This window comes from Lontra canadensis, unplaced genomic scaffold (genome assembly GCF_010015895.1).
Source record: "Lontra canadensis isolate GAN:19392208 unplaced genomic scaffold, GSC_riverotter_1.0 scaffold13, whole genome shotgun sequence".
In the NCBI taxonomy this organism is placed as follows: Eukaryota; Metazoa; Chordata; class Mammalia; order Carnivora; family Mustelidae; genus Lontra; species Lontra canadensis.
In genome coordinates, this window is record NW_022631007.1 from 16,993,747 (window position 1) to 17,006,924 (window position 13,178).

Sequence of the window (13,178 nt, forward strand, 5' to 3'; positions counted from 1 at the left end):
CAGGCCCATCCACACCCTGCATGGGGACACCAACCTGCCCGGCCAGACACATAGCTCAGGTGTGTCCCAGCACGTCTAAGGGATGGCCTCAACACCCCAGAGGCCGGAAACTGGCTCTATCCTTCCTCAGAAAACTTCAGTGGGCAAACACTCAACGGCAAGGGCCTGCTGAGGGCCCCAGCACACTAAAAACAACAGGAGGCTTCATGTCATCCACTTGCAGTAAGAAACAGAAAATAAATTTACCCGAAGACATTTCTAGGAAGAGCAGGACCATGGGAGTCATGACCATTTCTCTCCTCCAGCCCTATCCTCCACCTCTGGCAAAGCAGGAGGGCATCTAAGCCCCTGCTTGTGCTCCGTCACCGCGGGACTCAGACGGGGACCACACCACCCACACATGTGCCCAGAGGGAAGGTGAGGGAGGCCCTGGGGCTGTGAGGGTAGCTGAGTCACAGAGCATGTTCTTGCTCCCAGGGACAGACGGGAGCCCCTCAATGGACCCACATCTTAGACGGATTCTCTGGGAGCCGTGGGATAGGCTGATGGGATGTCCAGAGTGCATTTGGATTCCACGAGAGAGACGGCGGTGGCAGTGGGGACAGAAAACGGGAGAGGTGAAACAGATGTTTAGGAGAAGGAACAAATGCATGCAGGAAATTCATGCAACACTGAGTGTGAAGAAAAAGAGGAGTCCTGGCTGGCCCGGGGTTCTGGGTGCGTGAGAAAGTCCTTTCCCAGGAGGGAAGAAGAGTGGCAGTCAGTAGGGACAGAAAGAAGGATGCATAGAAACCCCAAAGTCCATTGGGGGCAAGGCTCAGGCACGAGAGCAGGGCTGGACACAGAAGAGGGAGCACAGGGCAAGCCTGCCCGGGAGCATGGGCAGGAGAGGCCCGGGGTGAGCCCGGAAGACCTCCAAGGCAGCCTGCTCTGCCTTCAGGCCCTCGGTATCTCCCTTGGGGACACTGTGAGCACAGGATGGTTAACACTGGGCAAAGAGTGAGAAAAGCTAGGCTCCTGTTCTTCCTCAAGAGATGGGCATCATCAACCAAGAGCCTCAAAGCCTCTGTCTGTCCAACAGCGGGAGCAGTCAGGTCTCTGGTGGGACAGCACCCGTCCAATCCAACTTTCACAGCCACCAGCCGTCCGCCAAGGGTCTTCTTACAATGTGGAAGGATGGTTATACTAAAACATAAAATGCAAAACAGCAAAATCTCATATTCATCAAGAACCCAGTAATGGAGAAAGCAATAAGACACAAAAGAACACCAGAAAAGGGATAGGATAGAAACCCACGCACGTGGTCACAGCCATGACCTACAGTGACGGGATTAGAGGAGGATCGGGAGGGTTTTTCCCCCCACCTTCAAATACACTTATTCTTCTAAGATTTTCCCAAAACAAAGTTTCTACTTCGATGATTAAAAAGGAAAAAAGCAAAGCATCACTGCCTGTTCCAAAAGAAGGCTCCTGTCCTCTTGCCTCCATGCTTGTACCTCCTGAAAGCTCTTCTTTTGTGTCTGGTTTACTGCTCCGACTGAATGTCATCTTATTTCTTAAATAAAACGTCCTCACCAAAATCGACAGAACAACAAAGTCACTGCCAATGATCTTCTGTGTGCAGAGAGCACAAAGATGGCCAGCGGCCTCTTCCCTGGCCTCCTCCTTACTAAACCAGTGAGGAGCGTCCTAGGAAGCAACAAGCCAGTGACTTAAGCCATCCTTCCTCTAGGTTTCCCAGCTTGGGGACAAACGGACACCTGGCTGGCAGTGGCTCCTGACATGCCACCTCCCCGCCTTCCCCCCCGATCCAGGCCGTGACAGCAGTCAGCAACCAACCCGATCATCACACAGAGCTGGGAATGCCAGCACCCTCAATGTCCCCATTCTGCAGGTGGGGACACTGAGGCACAGAGGCTCTGATATGGTTCAAGGTCCCGGGGCAGGAGAGGATAGCACCCAGGCACGACTATAAGCAGACAGACACCAGCAACTGTCCTAGAGCTTGTAAAAGTGTGCAGAGCGCACTTCCACTGGGACTCACGTCACGCTCACAGCAGCACATGCACCTGCAGACTTGGCCGCATGCATGCCTTGGGGACAGACGCCGTTGCCATCCCCTGGAGGGGTCTCATTACCACCTGGGCCAGGGTCCCTGCCCGGCAGATCAGAGCCCCCGCCCTTGGGCGCCGCGGCCCAGCTCCAGCTGTTTTTCCTTCTTTCAGTGGGTACTGTCTCTCTGAGCGCGGACATTCAGATTGTAAAGGTCACGACATTTCCTGCAGCCTCAGAGCCTATCAGGGCTTCCTGGGATCAGGGTCCCGAGACTGGCTGGCATTTAGAAGCAGCCTCAGGAGTCCTGTTGCACGACTTAGCATTTCCCTGATCAGTTCTGGCTCTTCTGTGAACACAGTCCTTAAATAACAAAGCTCCGGGGTACTTCCCGGTGCGCCTGGGGCTTCCTGGGGTCGCAGGTGGGGGCGAGGGTGAGGCACAGGAATCAGAGTTTGTCTCCCTGAGCCCAGAAGATTCTTGCAGCAGATACACTCAGAGACACTCACTGCTCCCCAGGCCTGTCTACATCAGAGGATCTTGGAACTATTTGCTCTCATTTCCCTTGACATTCAGTATTTGATTATTCTTGCCAAAGAAACGGAACAGTGATCTAGATGGCTTCCAAAAGATGTTCCCTGGGGCACAGGAAAACATAACAAAACTTCCATTTCTGTGTATTTTTATATTTAAAAAAAGAATTATCTTTATGCTACTTAATGTAAAGATTAGGCTGCCCCCCGCCCTGCCCCCTGTCCCTATCAGGGACACAGCGAGGTCCCCTGGAAGCCAGGATGGGGGCATGAGGGGCTGTCTGGGCCTGGAACCCCTCTCCACCTTGGGGGCCTGACCAAGAGGCTCTGTGTCAGCTCTGCTGGAAGCAGGTGCAGGGTGAGTGACCAGGGTGCAGGTGTACCCTCGAAATTTCCACGAGTAGGTAGGTGACTATCCAGATCTCCAAAATGGGGGACGAGGGGGCACTGCAGCTCTGTGAATGCTCGGAGGGTGCAAGCCCAATGTCCCACTGTCCCACTCTCCCTGGGGGGGCCATTGACCCCCCCACCCCATAAGCCACAGCGCTACCTGGTTCACAGGTGCACAGGTGACCCAGAGCTCAGGGCCAGCCCTGGAGGACTCCATGATGTCTTCTCTCTCGTGATGTCAGGTTTTCCTCAGGAGAGGGTTGCTCCTGTGCCCCTGCCTCTGCCTGCCAATCCTGGCCAGGCCCCGGGCCACACAGTACACCTGCCCCGGAGACTAACACAGCCGCCAAGACCACACTGACTCCAGGTGGTGGAGGCAGGGGGGCTCACACTGCCTGGGGGTGGCCCACACAGCCCAGGGAGCCCCACACTGTCCAAAGGAACCCCACACTGCCCTGGGGGGGGCTCACACTGCCCAGGGGTAGCCCACACTTCCTTGGGGGACCCCACACTGTCCAAGGGAGCCCCATACCACCTAGAGGGGGTCCCACACTTCCCAGAGGGAGCCCCACACACTGCCTGGGGGGCTCACACTGCCCAGGGGGGCCCCGCACTGTCCAAGGGAGCCCACACTGCCCTGGGAGGCTCCACGTAGCCTGAGGGTAGCCCACACTGCCCTGGGGGGAGCCTACAGTGTCCAAGAGAGCCCCTAGAGGGGCTCATACCTCTCATACCACCTAGAGGGGTCCCCACACTGTCCAGGGGGCTCACACTGCCCGGGGGGCCCACACTGCCCAGGGGAGCCCCACACTGCTCAGCCTCCTGGGGGAAATGGACGTCACCCACCGACAAGTCCAATCCACAGGCAATTCTATTGTTGCCTCTGGTAGCCACACAATGGTCAAGAAGCTGTTCTCATTTGCTTCTTCATTGGAAGCCTCTAAGCAGGTGACCGAGGGGACAGAGCCAAAAGCCAACTTTGAAACAAAGCACAACAGAAAAGCGGTTTGTACATCCACATTGGTGAAGAACAGAGGCAGGAGCTGCACGCGGGTGGCCAGCCGGCTCACCACCAGTCTGTGGGGTCACCGTCACCCTTCAGAGGCAGCAGCAGCTCTGCTCACTAGACAAGGAAACCCTCGTTCTGGTGCCCATGTTGCCACTGGGGGACAGTCCATCGGTCCCACTCTCTGCTCTGCAGACTCACGTCTAGCTCAGGAGCTGTGGGCACAGGGGCCAGAGGGCCGGGGGACAGGGCACCGCAGTGGTGAGGCCAGGCCTTGCCACATGCACCTGCCCAGGATGCTCTCTCTGGAGCTTCCCAGGAGGAGCAGGAGCAAAAAGCTCTTCCCCATGTATTTAAAAGTAACACACACGCGTACACACACGTGTACACATATGTGAAAACGGAAGTCACAGGACCTATCGACATCACTGGCATTTTCTTCAGCAACCACCGCCCCCTTCCAGGTGCTCTCTGCAGCCCGCAGACTAGTTGAATCGGTCTAGGACTTGCCCCCAGTTCTCTCTTAATTCACATTTTTGTTTCAAGTTCCTACATTCTCCCTAGAGTTAAGACCATGACATGGCCACGTCGTGGAACAGTAGTCGCTTCCAACAAGACGTCTGGTGGCAACGCAGGCCGCCCCGCCGCGAGCCCGGGACTGTGGGAGCTGCTCTTGAAGCGGGCCCCTGCCCACCTACAACTGTTTGTCGCAAACCCCACCCTCCCCTCATCTCCTCTACGGGCCCATGTGACGGCGAGAGGCGGATGCGCCCTCTGCACATGAGCAGGAACTGCACGGCATGGGGAGGAGGAGCAGAGGCGGGGCAGCCCGGCCTGCAGAGCGGGGCCATGCCAGCATGCACTTGGCCAGCCCGCCCGGGGTCTTCCCATGCCTGCTCTTCACAGACACCCTGCAAAGTCGCTGGCTCCACAATCCACTTTACAAAGAGCCAGGACAGCCACGGGGAGGTCAAGGACACAGTCCCAGGTCAAGCTGGTGAGCAGCAGCTGCAGCTGGCAGTGGAGCTTGTCTGGCCGTGGCCCCCTCCCTGCACCCAGCACCCAGCACCCAGCACCCACTTCCGCAGTTTGGGGCATAGCAGGATCACAATGGACATGGAACTCTCCATCCTGGGCTTGCACTCAGGCCACTGCTGTAATCAGTTCTGACACCAGCCTCATGGCCTGGAACTGAATGGAAAGGGCTCTGGGACACAGGCCCAGACACTCCGGTCCGTCAGAGTGGCCAGGAGACAGCAGTCACCTCATGCTGCTGCCACTCGCCCACCTGCCCAAGAAACCTACCGAGAGGACCCACTTATGTGAGAAGACCCCTCGCGCAAGAGTCCGCTCACGGTCGGCCCCCTCTGCCACGCGCTGACGACGCTCCCAGGCTCCAGACCACCCAGTCAGCAGGTATACCTGCCCTGCACAACCCCACCGAGGCACTGAGGCACTGGTGACTGCAGCTCAGGACTGCTCAGGAGACCCAGCTCAGGACTGCTTGAGGCCCACCAGACAGGCTGGGGCCCGGCCTGCTCAGGCTACACCAGCCAGAGACCCAAAAACAAGAGGAGACTCCTATGAAGACTGTGGTCACCACTCTGGAACCCTGGAGAAAACGGAGACCTGGTGAGGGACAGCCGATTTTCACAACACAAAGGTCAGCGGTGTTCCTCCAACGGAGGAGCAGCGATCTGTTGTTACACAGCTGCCCAGAGCCCTCCCCTCGGGGTGCTGCTGCCGTGCGTGCGCCCGTCCCCAGCATCGCTGTCACCGACGTGGGTGACAGGGGACCAGGAAGAGGCAGTGGTTACGTAAAATGTGGGAGAAACCCCGTGCCATGGTCAGTCAGCTTGAGGAAACCCTAATGGGTGAACGTGAACACAATCCAGTCACACCATGAAATAATCAATGGCCTAAAACAGAAACCCGAATCAGCAAACTACAGAATCCTCCTGCCCAAAAGTGCAGCAGACGGTGGGCTCAGCGCCCAGCAGGGGAATGTCTAGGCCCTCTGGAAGCAGACAAACCCGGGATCCAACCTGGGCTCCCTGGCGGATCTGGCTGGTCCCCTGGACAAGCTGTGACCTCTCAGAGGCTGGCACACTCCCGAGCATCACCAGGAACAGAAGATGCTTCCAGAACCTGACTTGTGGCAGGGACCCATAACCACAGCAGCCCTTCACCCGGGGGGAGACACTGGGGCACCTCGGGGGCAAGAAGGAACACACCACAGATCTCCTGGGCCCCGCCACCGCTCCATCACAACCCTTGTTCAGCCCAGCCACTTGCAAGAGTCCCGGGTGCTGAGACGCTCATTTATCTGCACCATGACCCTCGGGGGCCTTCAGTCCCGTCCACCGTCCTCGTTCCAGTCCTGCTTTATCCCAACCCCAACAAGCAGCACACATGAGCACCACGCACAGAAACACCGGCCGCATTTTATAAAGCCCCGAGACCGGGGTTCAAGCGCTCTTTGAGAGAACCTGCCAGGACCGAAAGCCTCACAGGTCACCTCCCGGGCCTGGATGTGGCATCTCCCCAGCAGAATCCTTTCCATCCAATAACTCAGAACCTCTCGTAGACTTAACTGCGTCACAAGACGGATATTATTTCCTCAAACAAGATACTGTGCCAGGAAACACCCCTTTTGTGTCAAATATTTACAAAATGGGGTGGGGGGCGCCTGTCATCATGAACAGCCCCCAAAAATCAACGCAGCGATGATCAAACTTTTTCTTTGCCCAGCACAGAGACAGCGGCCCCTCCAGGCTATTTTAGATGGGGCCCAGCATGGGCCAAGGCCAGCGGAAGACCCACCCCACCCCAGACACCCTGCACAGCTCTGGCTCCCCCTCAGGGCATACAAGCAAGCAGAGGGGAGTACACTCTGGAGGGCCGCCCTGCACACGCAGGGCGAGGACAAGCTCGCCACACACAGTCACCTGATACTCAACAGGAGAGTGCCCACACACTCACTGGCCCGGGACCATTCCGAAGCGCACACATCAACGAGAGGACTCCCTGAGTGAGAAGAAGGGTCAAGGGCGGCATCATGCAGTGAGGTCTGTCTACACTGGCTGGCTCCCAGTGACTTTACAGACCCCAGACTGTGTAAAGTCCATGTGGATGTCCGTTTGCCAGGGTGTCCTGTTGCCCCGCCCTGCTCGAGCTGGCTGCTCCTGGAGTGTGTAACATGAGAGGGACACAGCTGAGGACAGAGCAGATGGGAAGGCGCAGGGGTGGGGAAGGGGGAGGGGCAAGGGAAAGGAGGGAGGGAAGGGGGGAAGGGGGCAATAATGCCAGAAGACTTCCTCTTATTGTATTCTAAAGAACTTCTCCTAAATTCCCTCAATGGACACCCTTTTCCCCACCACTGAGGAAATGTCTGTTCCTTGTGACCAGATGAACCCACACCTGGAACCACCGGTGTGCACGTCTGCAACACAGGCTTCCTCTCGTGCCATCTTCCCAACAGCCTTGAGAAGGACCATAAATTCAGCACTGTGCCGACACCGCCCAGGCCACTCACTGTTAAAATATTCCCAACACAAGCAAGCCTCTTTTTTAATCCAACCAGGAAATTCAAAAGGATTAAGCCTTCTATGTTCAAGTAACTGAACAGAGGACAGATCCTCAAGTCCTCCTTCTACAGCCTTCCTCTGTTAAGTGACCACTAGCCACAGGTGGCTACTTAAAATTAAAATGAATTCAAATTAAATGGGAAGTTCTAGTCCCCAGTCGCACTGGCCCCGTCTGAGTGCTTGATTGCCACACAAGGCTAGTGGCGACGGTATCTGGAACAGTAGCTGCGGGCCACTTCCACTGTTGCGGGAAGCTCTGGATTAAAGGACTGAGCGGTCCCCATTCACAAAGCCATCTTTGTGTCGTGGTGTCTTTTCCTCTGCTCCCAGCTGCAGCGGCCTCTGTTCTACGAACGTGGGTGAAGCCGGGCCGAGTGGGAACGCAAACACACAAGTGGGACGAGCACACAGTCCACTCCCCTCGAGGCCTGGGCAGCTGTGAAAACGCCCAGCTTTCCCCTCACCAGTTCTTACGGACTTTTTCCAGACTCCTCTCGTCTCGCTTTCTCCTTTTCCATGATCGCACATCGCTTGGAAGGAGGAGGAGAAGCAAAAAGCCCATGACTCATGTTGCGCAGTCTATCTGTGTAAACCCACGTGGCCCCAGAAGGAAGGCAGGGGAGCCAGTCCTCACAGCACCGTGAATACCCACCCTGGGGCAAGCGTTCTGACCTCTGAGCTGCTCTCTCCCCTCAGACAGGCGGGGTCTGACCCTCCTCTGTGTCCCTCCCACCCCAGTGGTGAAGGCAGTTCCTCACATCTGCTCCTCCGTTTCCTCCCTCAGGCTCCACAGAGAACAGGGCCGTCCCACATGAGCCCCTGCAGGCAAAGGGCCCAACAGCTCCCCCAGGAGAGGGTCTGTCTCCCACCTTCTCCACCTACCAGCCGGAGGCGCCGTCTGCAGAGGGAGCGCGTCCTCCCCCACTCCTGGCTCTGGAAAGTCGGCCTCCCCTCCCAGTCCCTATCAGAAATGCTAACAGGTTTTGTGGTGTATTTTTAGAGCTCGTGAGTTTCTCACTCCTGTGGAATGTTCCTCCTGCCTGTCTGGCCCGAGCATAACCGTCCCCAATCGGCTCAGAGAGTAACCGCAAGTCTTGGACACCTCGGAACAAGGCCAAGCGAGGCCCTCCACGCAGGCCCACGTTCCCGAATCCTGCTGATGCTCTGTGAACTTCCTTCTTCAGGAAAGATGTCATACGAGAAAGATGTCATCAACGTCACCATGGTACTGGACTGCGGATGCTGCAGAACATCCCAACACGGTTTGGGTCCGCAGGCAGACGAGCTCACCACTGCTATCAAAGAGGTCAAGCCTCAGACTGAAGACACCTAGCTTTTCCTTCTTAAAAATTAAATAAGATGGTTAGTGAGCCCTTTACAAGCTGGTCATCACCGTACAGAGCCTGGTACAATTCTGCAGTCACGGAGAGAAGGTTCAGGGCAATCAGTGGCCTGAACTGAAGCCCAGCAAAGCGAATGGAAGACACCTGTAGTGGCACGGCTCGCGGCCTGTGACAAAAGGCAGCTGGGACACCCGCAGGGCTCATGCGAAAAAACCAAGGTCTCTATTGGAGCTGGAGAACATTTTCTCCAAAGGAGCACATGGACCCTCCAAGGGGAAGCCGCTGTCCAGGGGAAGTTTCCAGGGATCTTCAGAGTCAGGGCAAGTACAACGCCAGCAAATTCATCTGTTGCTCCAACAAGGCCATGGTATCACACAGGTCCCCCTTGGCCTGCGGGGACAGGAGCAAAGCATGGAGACCCCCGAGCAGAATCCAAGTGTGAGGGAAACTCTGCTGTCCTCGAGGCAGCTCACAGACATGCCAGCAGACCTGGGAAGAAGCACTGCCCTCGTGGGAGGGGACTCCACATGCTGGTTTTGCCCAGGGGCTCCAAACATCTCCAGTATCCTCCTTTTTCCAGCTGCGCAGTGGAAGGAACCAAGAAACCCAAGGACACTGGGCACTGCTGGCCAGCCCCCAAGCCCAGGCCCCAGGCCCCCCAGCAAAACAGCACCCACTCTACTTCTGCTTGGCCTGAGGATAGCAGGGGCCCTGTGGACATGGAGCATTTTAAACGAGTACCCCCTTTGGGAAAAACTGTCCATGGAGGAAATCATCTGACAGTTGTTCACTCTTAAGAAAGCAAATCCCCTTTTCCCCTCCCCAAAAGCGGCTCTCAGGTTGAATTCTATCCCATCACAGTGTCCTTGCTGAATGCTGGGACATGAGAACTGGTATTCCCAAGAGGGAAAGATTTTGGGGGGGGGCGGTTAGAGAGGGGCCAGAGAGATGGTCACCCCGTCGTCTTGAGTGGGCATTAGGCCTCGTCAGCGGCAAGAGCAAGGGCAGGCCTGGGGTGGCCCGAATGATGGGGCTCCAGGGAAACCACCAGAACCTGACAATTAGAAATAATTGCTTCTTGCTTTCTATCTACACTAATGTATTTATTTTTGTCTTTCTCTAGTGCCTGGGTGAACTTCCGCTTCCTCTCCTCACCCAGACCACCGTCTTCGATAAAGGCAGCCGGTTTCACCCTCTTGCAACATTCCCCCCAAAACACCTCCGATGGTAGTGGGTGGAGACCAGCGGCTGGCACAGAGGTGGCCGCTGGCCACGGGCACGGCCCCGCTGCTCTCCCGGGGATCCTCTCACTGCAGCCGTTTTGCTTTGTTCTCCTCCTGAAACCCTCATAACATTTCCAGTGCTGTTTTTTGACTCCTGGCTGAGGAAACCGACCAGTTGAGTTGCTGCCTCACTGATCAGCTCATTGAGGGAAGAGTTCGAGTCAGCCCTGCTCGCCATCCGTGGCATTTGTGGAAACAGCTCATTTGTTAACTGCACTCTCCAGCAACCAGAGGCCCGTTCCTCATTCTTAAAAAGAAGCTGCTGCAGCTGTGTTTTCTGCACAGACAGCAGGGGACGGCACGCACCCACGCCTCCTGGGCAGGCTCAGGCCCAGGACCTTTGGTCCGGAACTCTGGCACCCGCTCAATGCCCAAGGTCCCCTTCCCCCGGGGTCCCTGTCAATGTTGAGCCTTGGGCCCCCATCGAGCATCTATTAAGGATCCCAGCCTCTGGAACCAGTGGCCTCCTGGGCGCCTCCCTCCCTGGCCCTCCCCTCACTGAGCACTGCCCCCAGGCAGGTAATCCAGCTCCACCATGAGAGGGCCTGAGGGACAGAGGCCTGCTGACCTCAGAGGAGGTGCTGAATCTGGTCCCTCATGCATCAATGAAATGAATGCAGGATACCTGCCGGACAGAGCCCAGGAACCCCTGGGTGGGTGTGGCCAGGCCTGGCCTGGGGTGGGGAGGCGGGCAATAAGGCTTCTGTCCTGCCCTGAGGGCCCAGTTGACACCACGGAGAGTGGGGAAGGATGCCAGGTGGTGGCTTGGTGCTCTTTCACTATTAATAAAGTGAAGAGTAGACTCACACGGCAGGCCCAGCTGAGCTCGCAAGGCTCCTGGGAAGCTCAGCTGGAATAACAGAGCATTCGAGAAAACATCCTAAAAGCTCTGTGTGCAAAACAAATTGTTTAAGTCTGTTTAAACTTCTTGCTCCTTCAAAAGACATGCTGTTTTAAAGGAGATCCAGGCCTGAGAAAAAGTTGTACACAGATGACGATGTTCCCCTTTGCTGGGCTCCATAAACACCACTGTTTTCTGCTAAGAGGCCCCAGGAGGCAGAAGCCCAAAGGCTGGGCTGTCCCTTCGGGCCTGCAGACGCTGCTGGTACCTGCTTCCCAAACTATTCAGTACAAATGCCTACTTTCAACCAAAAACAGGATTCTACCTAGGGTTTTCTAAAGCTAGCAAAGAAAAGAAAGAAAATGAAAAGGATTTGGGGCCAAGGTCTTCATGGTGACCTGCAGGGCCCAGCTGAAGGCGAGTGGCAAGGGGCAGGCAGTCTGGATGGCACCCATTCCCAGATCATTCAGGAGTCCAGCACCTTTTGGCTGGCCGAAGGCTCAGTAAGTGTTTCTCTAAGTACAGATGAGAAATCAATTAGTATGGCACAGATATAGGCATGTTCAGCTTATTTTTTCTTCTCATGTTCTGCTGTGTCCCCTAACTGCAGGGATCATCACCCCTCAGTAAGCGTTCACACACGTTGGTGGGCTACAGGTTTCTCCAAGAGGCAGCAGATGTATCAGGAATTGACACAAGGACTTTGGCAAACTTCTATCCTCGGTACAATTTCTGGAACATTCCTCACTCCTTCTGCATGGTTTCACGGAGCCTGGTTCAGGGGAGCACTGTGGGTCTGCACCCCCTTTACTGGGGAGTCTGGGTCTCCCCAAAGGCCATGCTACAGGCATTCCCCACCCCCACCCAAGCACTCAGAGCTGACACCAGGATAGACCACTCCTGCCCCTTCCTTGTGGAAGCCACTCTGCTGGAGCCCAGAAAGGGGCAAAGGGCTTTCTGGTCTTTTCTCTACCCTTTTTTGTATTTTTGCATATATAACACTATTTCTGCATGAATTATTTTCAAAAGAGAATGCCAAAATAAGTTCTACAAGTTTCCAGATTTGTAGGCAGGATAAATAAGAACTCAGTTTGGTTTTCAATCATGTTCAAATTATTTGCATATGTGCAGCTTAGTTTCATTTAGTTCCTAAATTCTAGCCATTCCTAGACAAATGGACCGATGAAACTTGCATTTCAAATTTAAATGTATTTATACACACACACACACGCACATACACGCACACATAAGTGCACACGCCCAGTTAAGTCTGTATAGACAAATCCTTAGCAAACACTTTTCTGAAGCCCATTACCTAAACACATTTGGGAACACAGCTGTCACTGCCCTCACATCACAGGCCATGAATCTCAAAGACATTCAAGATGACCACGCAGGCGGCAAACAGAGAAGGATCAGGTTACTTGTCTGTCAGAGGATGAAGAACTGTGGGTAAACTCAGAGGTGCGGTGCCACAGCAGAAATTATCCTTGCTGTTTTAGACTGCCTACATGAGGGTATCATCACGTTTAAATAATGAGTTGATGATTCAGGATCTCACAGAATGCCTCCAACAGTCCTGCTTCTAGAATCTGATGATGGATCTGGGTTCACAGATACCTAGCTCTTCCCCAGAAGTCTCGTTTCTGATGAAATCCCCAATTTCTGCTGTTTTCCTGGCACTTCCCATCTCTTCCTACACTTTGAACACAGAAAATGTTCAGCCTCTGCTGGGATTCTCGGGCCGATGGTCAGTCAAATGGAGGCCGCTGTGCCAAGGTCAGAGGTCAGTGATTGCGACCAAGAAGAGTCAGTGACTGAGTCGGCTGAACCTGCACCCAGGCTGAGCGATCCTGGGCGAACACATGTCTGGGCCCTTCATGTAGCCTGTCCCTCAGTCACCAGACCACAGAGACCTGACCACGCTCCAGGCTCCAGGCCTTCCATCCTCATGCAAAACCAAAGTCAGGAAAGATGTTCTTCATTTAAAACAAGCCATTGGACACCTGCTCAATAGCAGGGATGGCCCTAGCACTGCCCAGCCTTTGGCAGAACTGAGACCCTCAGACAAGGCCCCAGCACCCACTTGGTTTAAAAGGTGACAGGGGGGTATGTGGTGGGGGGGACAGTAAGAACAAAGACA

General features: G+C 55.3%; 1 protein-coding gene across 2 annotated transcripts in view; it reads right to left on the bottom strand.

Annotated features, from left to right (window-relative positions):
- HDAC4 (histone deacetylase 4) overlaps window positions 1-13,178 on the bottom strand; it is a 281,806-nt gene that overhangs the window by 194,388 nt on the left and 74,240 nt on the right. The window contains exon 1 of one of the 2 annotated variants that reach the window (XM_032857626.1): window positions 8,451-8,647. The exons of the other annotated variant lie outside the window; for it this stretch is intronic. The gene's annotated coding sequence lies outside the window, so the exon portion shown is untranslated. Of the gene's footprint in view, window positions 1-8,450; window positions 8,648-13,178 lie in introns of those variants that run through there. 2 annotated transcript variants of the gene reach the window in all.